General features: G+C 37.3%; 1 non-coding gene across 1 annotated transcript; it reads left to right on the top strand.

Annotated features, from left to right (window-relative positions):
• The first annotated feature begins 833 nt into the window (after positions 1-833).
• Trnai-aau (transfer RNA isoleucine (anticodon AAU)) lies at positions 834-907 on the top strand. Its single transcript has one exon. It is a non-coding gene; the product is annotated as a tRNA-Ile (tRNA).
• The last annotated feature ends 8868 nt before the right edge of the window (positions 908-9775 follow it).

Raw genomic sequence — 9775 nt, 5'->3', positions numbered from 1 at the left:
TTTGTTTGTGTGTTTTTATCAGCAGGTGTCATTACGTGTTGCAAAATTTGTGCTCTCATTCTGCTGGAGTTTGTATTTTTTTATGCTTGTCTTGAGGTAACAATTTGTGATGTAGATTGCGCTAGGTTTGTTGATTTTTTTCCAGTCCTCAGATTGTAGAAGTATACGTTGCAACAATTTGTTCTATAGCTGTTCATTTGGGTGTTCTCGTTGTTTAAAAGAAATGTTGATTGTTTAGCTGGTATTAGCATCATCTACAATAAAAGTGTAAAATTTATTCCTGCATGATAAGCCTAAAGTTATGTTGTTTTGACCAAGCTATTACTCCAGGCTAGTTACATTTATCAAACCTTACCATAAAGTTTTAGCTGAAGCCGCTGTTACAGCGAAACGAAGACCTGGTGAAATAAAGGTTTACTGAAACCAACATTAACTGAAAGGATGATAAAATGCAATATTTATTAGTGTTCAAGATGATTAAATACAGTATTTATTAGTGTTCAAGATAATTAAATGCAGTATTTATTAAGTTTTTTCGGTCAAGTCATGGGTTTTGCCTTACAATGAACTAAAACAATTCCACTGATTAAAAGATTCATCAAAGTACAACGAAATGTTCAATCAACCTAAACATTCCAAACAACAGTGAAACCTCATATACCAATAAAATCACCAAAAGATCCCACCAATCAATGACAAGTTATGAAACTCGAAAGATCCACTCCCCATAAGAATGCAACACAGTGTTCGGAAAGACCTGGAATCGAACCAATAGACCTATTGTCCGTCAGCACATAGGTTTTATTAAACAACAAGATTTCCAGTAAAAAACTGGTCGGTTAGCTCAGTTGGTTAGAGCGTCGTGCTAATAACGCGAATGTCGCGGGTTCGATCCCCGTACTGACCATGTATTTTATTTTGATTTAAAAAGTCTTTGTATATTTCTTTCAGTAGAAGAAGTAGCTAAATGAAAAAAAAAATCTAGTTTCATTGGCGTTTGAACGAACTTCAGAATTTCCTCGAATTAGGCTATATTTTGTATCCAATTTAAGATGAGCTGTTCGCTATTGCAATCAGTGTCGGTCTGGCGGAGCAGCCTCCTTGTTTAACCATTTGTGATGACAGTGTCCATGTTTCTGCATTGTAGAGTAGCGTAGTCCATATATAACATTTCGCATTTCGCTTTGGAGTGTTGATGTTAATTTTTCGTGTTAAAATCAAATATAAGGATTATTAATAGGCCCTACATTTCCCGCAACTTAACAATAGATTATTTCCTGCAAAGATGAAAAATAATTAAAATCAGGTCATTTACAAACGCTCATACGTAATTTGAATGTAATCCGTTAAACCAAAACTGTTTTTCTTTCTAACCTTCTTTCTGCACTGATTCAACGTCTAATCAAAATCAACTTTTTAATACAAACCACTCAACTAAAACCGCTATTCTTTCAAAATCGCTATTCTTTCTAACCTTCTTGACGTTTTTATACCAATTCAACATCTAATTAAAATCAACTTTGGGGCTATGTTTCAGCTTTAATTATTCCATATCCAACTCAATATTAAACTTTGCTAACATATTTCAGTACAAATTATCACATCTAAACTTTACTAACATACTCTGACAATCTAACAACACAAGAAAAACTAGATAATGTTAACTGACTAAGAGTGCATTGTACCAGCTGCTTGCTAGGCTAGTTTATAAAAGTCTACTTCAGGAAGCAGGCTGAGTTCGTGCATCCACAACAAAACTGCTTATGATAGACAAATCTCTGTTTAGTGGACTTTAGACCTACTGGGTTATGAGAGTTTTACGCCTAACCACCACCAGCTGTGTAGAACAAAACGGTTTCATTAATATCACTCTTAACAGATTCGAAAAATAAGAAAGGTACTCATTTCAAAAACAATTATTATTTATCATATTTAAAAAAATACTTTCATAGAATGATGTCACGCGCCGAAATCAGATGGTGATACCCTACCTGTGGTGATACCCGGGGATACCACTTCCGTCAATACCCTTGGGTCTACCTTTGGTGCTACCACATCCGGTGATACACGGGGCAATGGACAGCCATCTCCAACTACTGACAGCCATTTAATACTCTACCCCAGGGCTACTCAACTAATGTTAGCAAAGGTCCATTTTGACAAGTTGAATATTTTTGCGGTCCGGTGAATATTTCATACGCAACCACGAAAATTAAACAACCAGTAGCCTACGAGCACCGAAACACTTTTCAGGTAGTATGTAACACGACTTGGATTTTTGTCTCACACAAACAAAGAATTAAAGAAGGAAAAAATGTTTCTTTGTAGTGTAGCTGTGTGGATCGCACATCAGAGAAAACGGCAAAGCGTTGGGGGGTCTGGCGAAGACCTCAGCTCCTTGGATAATCGCAAAAAAATTGCTTTTCCCTAATGGAAATCTGTTTAAAGAGGCCCTAAAATGTGGCAATGAGGTTATTCTTCCAGAAGCCCGAGGTCCACCTTCAACACCCAGAAGGTCCGGATTCGGACCGCGATCGGCCAGTTGAGTAGCCCTGCTCTACCCTTTTCTTTGAATTCTTGAAATTGGGATCTTAATATTTATCGGTTGTAAGCTTTTCCATTGACAAGATAAATCCCTTGGCTGTTTCTTTAGTCTGAGATTGTTCGTCATTGTCATTAGATATTGCTTTCAAGACTTGAAGAACTGCTTGATAACCTTTTCTTAGCGCATGTAGCTAACCCTATAACGTCATATCGTGCCTCCTAACGTGTATCAGACAAAGGCTTAATTGTTGACAAATGAAGTGGTTTCAGTAGGTCTCGCGTCTCCTTGGAAATTAGCTGACGCCCCCCTAGAGAGGCGTGCCACATGGTTAAGAAGCACTTCTGGTTTACACAGTTAGCATTCGTTCTATGATTTTCGTCCTTTATTCTTTCGATCCTGATAATAAGCATGCCAGTTGCTCTTAGTAACTTGTTATCGGTGGGCCAATTTTTTTGGTGGGCCTGGGGGCTGCAGCCCCATCAGCCCCCGCCTTAATCCGGCCCTGACTTTGATGATGAACCAGTCTTCAGTAGCTTCAGGTTCTCTAGTACAAGCTTTGTATCTCCTTCCCCAGGTACCAGAGCACTTCCTGCACATTTTCTCAGCTCCTCTCCACAGAAAAGACAACAGTTTGAAGGTAAATATCACTAATTACTAATAGTATACAGACACAGTGACATGTTATTTATGTTTAGGGCCATTAAAGTCATTTTTCCTTTGCTCAAACAATGCCACCAAAATGATGAAATACCTGATAATACAGCTTTAAAATACGATTTATCTATTTCTAGCAGTAAAGACATATGTTTAGGCTATAAAAAATTGCCCTGGTTATGTGATTTTGATTTGATTGAATCTTTATCCTCGGACGGAGAAAGCCTTCTAAACACCTTGCTTTTAAGGTGAGTGGGCGTCGTCAGCAGTGGCAAAGTGCGCCTTTCTACGACAAGTTCCATGTCGCACTTCTCACGCCATTACGGCTGGACTGAATAATAATGGTTTTGATGCATGATTCTGTAAACATTACTTATTCTGAGACAATAAAATATCTGCTTTTACAGGTGCTGTTATGCGAACACCGAACTTGGATGGTGCCACTGAAAGTGCCATAGAAAAATGTATCAGTACTCGGATGCGAAATTTTAATGACCGCGAAGGGTACGGAAAAGACGAACCATCGGTTGCTCATATGTTCAATAAATTTTCACATAAGAATTCTCTTGTTTCTGTTTGAAAGTACGGGTTAGGGTTACTGATGCAGGCTTGGTGATGGCATTGTATATGCGTGTATATTTGTAGGTATTGGCATGGTGTAGGCGCAGGCATGGTAGGTTATCTTATACAGGTACAGGCAGATAAATAGCATTGCCCTGGCCCAGTATTGGCATCGTATAGTGATATTCGCTGAGTAATGGCATTGTACAGGCCAGAACGAGGGTGTAAGGTACAAATACCGGTTGGGTAATGGCATCGTGCCGGCAACTGTAGTAATACTGTATCGGCCCAGTATAGAACTTTTTTGAAATTTCTTACCGGGCCTGTATAGATTACTGTATCGTGCCAATAAAGGGACCCGATATAACACCGCATTAGCCCTATACCGGCCCGATTAGGGTATGTTAAAGGTACAAATACCGGTTGGGTAATGACATCGTGCCGGCAACTGTAGTAATACTGTATCGGCCCAGTATAGAACTTGTTTGCACTTTCTTACCGGGCCTGTATAGATTACTTTATCGTGCCAATAAAGGGACCCGATATAACACCGCATTGGCCCTATACCGGCCCGATTAGGGTATGTTAGCTGGGTAGTGGTACGCGAAGGTCTTTCAAGTGGTACTCGGGTAGCTTCCTTGTTTTTCACAAGTTTATGTTTTGTTTATCTAGTTTTGTTTACAATAAAAAAATATCCGAAGTATATTCTTATTGTTAGGCTATATACGTAACTATTCCTGTTGTTTCATATCATTACGATCTTCAAAATACAGGTCATGTCAATTGTCAACAAGGAGCACAGTTGTTTTGAAAAGCCGTACAACGCTATGGAACATTGGGCGTTAATTATGTCAAATGATTGCTCTTGATAGATATCATCTACTGTTTCATAACTTAAGCTACAAACAGCGTTGAATAATGCTAGTTGTAAGCTAAAAATAGATTGGAATAAACAGTTGCAAGGAATGTTCTCCAATAAACTTCTGGCTCAGCATGACCTCTTCATATTCAACGCTAGCTTCCCATGCTGTTCCACAGCTATTGATTTTCCCTTCCTCGTGGGAATGCGAGCAGGGATTTTCAGTCATGATGAATATCAAGTTAAAAAATCGAAACCGACTAGATGCGCCTTGAAATGACTTTCGATGCGCTGTTGGCAAATTTACACCGCGCATCAACCAATTGGTGGACAGTAAACAAAAATCTCATTAAATTTAGTTGTGGTGCTTTAGTGTTATTTTAATAGGCCAATATTATTTTTCTGAATAAATTATGTTTCGATCAAATTAGTTGTTCTGCAAGAAGTGGTACGCTTGGCAGTACAAAGTGTCCAAGTGGTACGAGATCGTAAAAAGATTGGGAACCCCTGTGACCTACCTACATATGGAGTGCACACATTGCACATTCCAGGCCAATTTTGACTGAGGTAAAACTAAAAACATTTAACTAAAAAAAAATAAACGTCGGTTCCACTTTTCCATTATCCGCTGGTTTTCAAACAACTACATACTATTCATTTTTAACGAGATGATAAATACATGTACGTTTCGATCTTTGCGTACACCATTAGCCTATTTCGGCACACTTAGTATAAAGTTTGGCTTCTATACATTAAACAAGTTTGTTGCTTCTCAATATAACCGGTTTCTCAAAACTTTTAACTTTTTTACTTCATAGAATTCCATTCTATTATTCATAGAATTCATTTCATATTCACAATCTTATTCGATTCAATATTTCAATCAAGCCAATGCAATCAATTCACACATTCAATCATTCACCATTTTATGAATTGCAACCTCTGCATTTGATCAGGTTACAGCTTCCGAGTCCAATGAACAGCCATTCAACAAATAGGTGAGTAACTTAGTGACCTTCAAAAATGGCTATGGTGAGTGCTACCGGGTATTTCAATCCCGTGTGCATTTGTGCAATGCGTTGATAACGAAAGCCAGAGTTTTCCATTAATAACGTATTGAACACAACATCTTATCACATAAAAACGACAAATTTCTTAACTTCTTTTCAAACTTTTATTTACAATAGATTAAATGCTTGACTTTGAATCTCAATATTTTGGATGGTTTGATATCAGTAACGTCTTAGCCCAGAGTTTAAAAAAATCAATTCGGTATCACTACTGATGGAAAGGCAGTTGAAAAACAACGATATTGTTTTCATCGTTTGAAACGTGGGCTTATGATCTAGCAAGACAGTATGTTGAAGATCTCCTGACACAGGCTATAGTATACAGTATACAGGTACAGTTCGATTTTTGCGTACATCACTAGCCTATTTTAGCCCTTAGCTTAAAGTTTCTCTTCTGTACAAAATAAGTTTGTTGCTCCTCAAGATATCTGGTTTCCAAAAACTTTTAACTTTTTTTACTTCTGTTCTATATTTACTGTTTTGTTTATGCGTTGTGTTAAGTATCACATATTTTGCATATGAAATAAGCAACTCGACTATCAGGCTGCAATACAATTAAAATATAAAGCACAATTATTCAAATACATCATGCGACAATTTATAAACTTGAAAACTAACATGACACAGAAATGCTTATTACGCCCACCCCTTGAGTAGGGATATTACTTTTCAGCAGAAATCTTATAACAAATGTTTTTATGATATTATAGAAACATTTGGAGTTTTCTGTGTTGACTAGATTACACCACTGTGCGGCGCTGCGAAATTGTATTATGGAAAAGTCTAAGCTGAGTGTGTTTGAACTGACTTGACTGCACATAGCCTTTGTTCAATCTACAAACCCTGCCGTTTTGTATACGGTGGAAGGGTGTCATAATCATAAAATCATTTCGCCCTAACCTTTGAAAACATTTCCTCTGCAATATCGGATCAAGATGGAATTTGATGTAAACGATTTCACGTCATATACAACTAATGCGATATCAAGAAACGGTTGACATGTTTCATCATACAAACTCACATGGACTGTTTGGACACCAAGCTCCCGCTCCGCGATTGTGATCTAATCGACCATAGTGTGGTAGAAATCAGTTGCCGAGTTGACTACTGGCTGACATTTGGTTGTCGTTGATTCTCCCATCTTTCAATCCAGCCTTGCATTCTATTACAATACGCTTGCTAAAAATGTTCAGTCTTACACCTTTTGTCTATGAAGTATGTAGAAATATTTTGAAACGTTATTTTCTTTGCATATTTGAATTATATCAAGTAGTTGCAATAAATTTAGTGTGAAACTCTACGAAGTTATCTTGTTTAGCTTTTAGGTTATAACGAATTTACTAAACCAAATTTTAAGGGGGTGAAGAGGTGGTAGGGGGATCCGGTGACTCCATATTCTTTTTGGTTGTCCAACATTGGTCACTATTTCTCAATGGCACAAGTTGAACTTTTATAATGAAGGGGAATGATGCACCCTGCGCGAGAGTCGAACCAGCGCGGCTTGATCGTGAAGTTTTGTTTATAAAATCAGGCATTTAACCAATTGAATTATCGGGGCGGATAAAGGGATCAAGACAATGAGTGCATTAATTTATGTAAGTCAATGTAAATTTGCAAAAGTCACAGATTACGCCGTTGCTTTATTGAAGCTGGAAATTTCCTGAATGCAAAGGTTTCAATTGAAGTTGGGTACATTACCTACCACGATGTCAACTACAAGCTTTGCTTTGTTTATAGTAGGACTCTGAATAAGCATGTGGTGGCATCTTCTTGAGTTGGGTTGAAGAGTCTGGCCTCGGTGGTCAAAATAGACTATCTGTACTAACACACTGGCAGTCCCTAAATGGCTTAGCGTTAAATAATTATGGTTGTTACGGTAAGATATGCTTTTTTATTTGCGGTGCGCGTTTGCAGTCGGACTTGCATTGTGAGCATCGAAGTAAAATTATTGTGAGCATCGGAGAGCATTTTTTGTCCGCGATTTTGAATCGGGACAGTAATTTCTTTTAAAGTTTTTTCCAAATCATTGTTTCAACAATTGACATTGACATCCCAATAAGACCAATGAAAATGTAAATAAAAATAAATTATTATAAACAAAGCGTGTTAACCGCCTTATGAGGTTCCACGACTGTTTAGATAGCCCACTCATTTTAGCTTGTTTTATCCTTTTTAGCGGTGTCTATCAACAATTAGCTTGAAAGAGAGAGTCTAGCCAGGTTTCATTTCATTATTTGAAACACACCATCTTTATTCACTGCGCCATCTCACCGCTTTTTTCCAATAGCAAACTTTATCAACCGTGTGTACATCCAACAAAGCGAACTTAAAACACAAAGCTAACTTACGCTGACAAGTTGGTCGTTCTCTGGTCCATGTCAGATCTTCTCTGCATGCAGCAATCACCGATTGACCCACACCGACAAATCCGTAGGTTTCGTTTTTGCACCTGTAGTTGATTGTAGCTCCAACTGGTACTTCAGCAACATTTGGAAACACCGAACCAAATTGAGGAGCGTCAGGTACGCGGCATCGTATATCTGCACATAATGTAATGAAATCTATCTAAGCTGTTTTGTAATCGCATCCATCAGTGGACAGTTATATGTTTCAGCTCAGCAGCAGAATGAAAATAATAACTTTAAATGCTAAACATTTCGGTGCAGGATATTTTTTCTGCTTTTAACTGACCTTTTCATGACTATTCTTTGCTTTTTCAATCATTTGGAAAAGTTTCTTCTCCATTTTTGCTTCAGAAGATGGATTATTATCATTAAAAAAATCCTTCCATTTTTGAAAACAAGTTAACCACTGCTTAATTTATCAAACTTCCTATATTCAAGAAACTTTTATTTTTTAAGAAAATTAGACAAAGCGAAGTAGTCTCATTGTATAAATACATGCACAACTGCACTGTATGTTATCCCAGACAAAGTAATGTAAAGCTACGATAGCATTTAATAAAAACAAGCACAACTAATCATGATGACATACCATTTGGCGAACGCTGAGTGACGTTAGCAAGCTGTTGGACAGTGTCTGAAAAACAAGTTTCGAAATGATCACATTGTGTATGAATAGTAAACAGTGATAACTGTAAATTCAATTTTAACCTATTCAGTTTAAATTTTATAAAATTTCAAAGCTTTAAAAATTTTACAAACACGAAAATCGTGTTCAATATTTATCGTCAATAGTTATCACGAATCACAATCACAATGAAATACCGAAGTTAAACAGTTTTTTAACAATACAGTTCTGAAAGTTTTTGTATTTAAATTTTTTTTTCATAAATTTTTGTTTGCTTGTTTTGCTAAATTACAGTATATGTTCGAATGTTGGCCGAAGATGATCTGCCACAAATTTGTTATATGTGACGTCAGCAACTTACCATTGAGGATTTTAAAATGTTCCACTAGAGCTTGAATTGTTGGACTGTCGTCACAATTGCAGTGGCCGGGTGGCCCAACGTCCCCTTTGTCACCTTTTGACCCAGGTTGTCCTACAGGTCCCATTTTACCCGCCCGTCCCTGGATAACTTCGGGTGGCGATTGTACCTGCTGATGTTGATCGACCATTTGACTAAGAGGTAGACACAAGTTTGAAGGGTTTATTCCACATACAAGATGAACGAACATCAACATTGCAATGAATTTAGTCAACATTCTATGTCTCAGTGCTACTTCTCCAAACCGGTAGGCTACTATAAACCTGTCAAATGCTAACACAAATAGGCTACATATTAGGTTAATGTATTGTGAATGTGAAGTTTAGACTGTGCTGCAATTTCGTGCGTCAGAGCCATGCAAACAAACTTGTAAGTCGCTTGAACATCAAGACCCCGGAAACTTGTTCAGCACAATTTTGTTGTTTATTTTCAGGACCATTCGATTGATCTCTCTTAACTGCACAAAATTTAGTACATTATAAATCAAGCGATATTCAAAGTTTTTATGATATTATAGATCTATAGACGACATGAATAATATGGACAGTAGATCTTGTATTAACTCGCTATGTGGCCCAAGAATTTCGTTTACCTCATTTTGATAAATCTTGTAGTATCTGTTGAGACTGTTGGAGAAC

The sequence above is a fragment of the Aplidium turbinatum genome, chromosome 5, assembly GCF_918807975.1.
Source record: "Aplidium turbinatum chromosome 5, kaAplTurb1.1, whole genome shotgun sequence".
Classification (NCBI taxonomy): domain Eukaryota; kingdom Metazoa; phylum Chordata; class Ascidiacea; order Aplousobranchia; family Polyclinidae; genus Aplidium; species Aplidium turbinatum.
The sequence above is the reverse complement of the archived record's forward strand: the minus strand, read 5'-3'. Positions and strand labels throughout refer to the sequence as shown.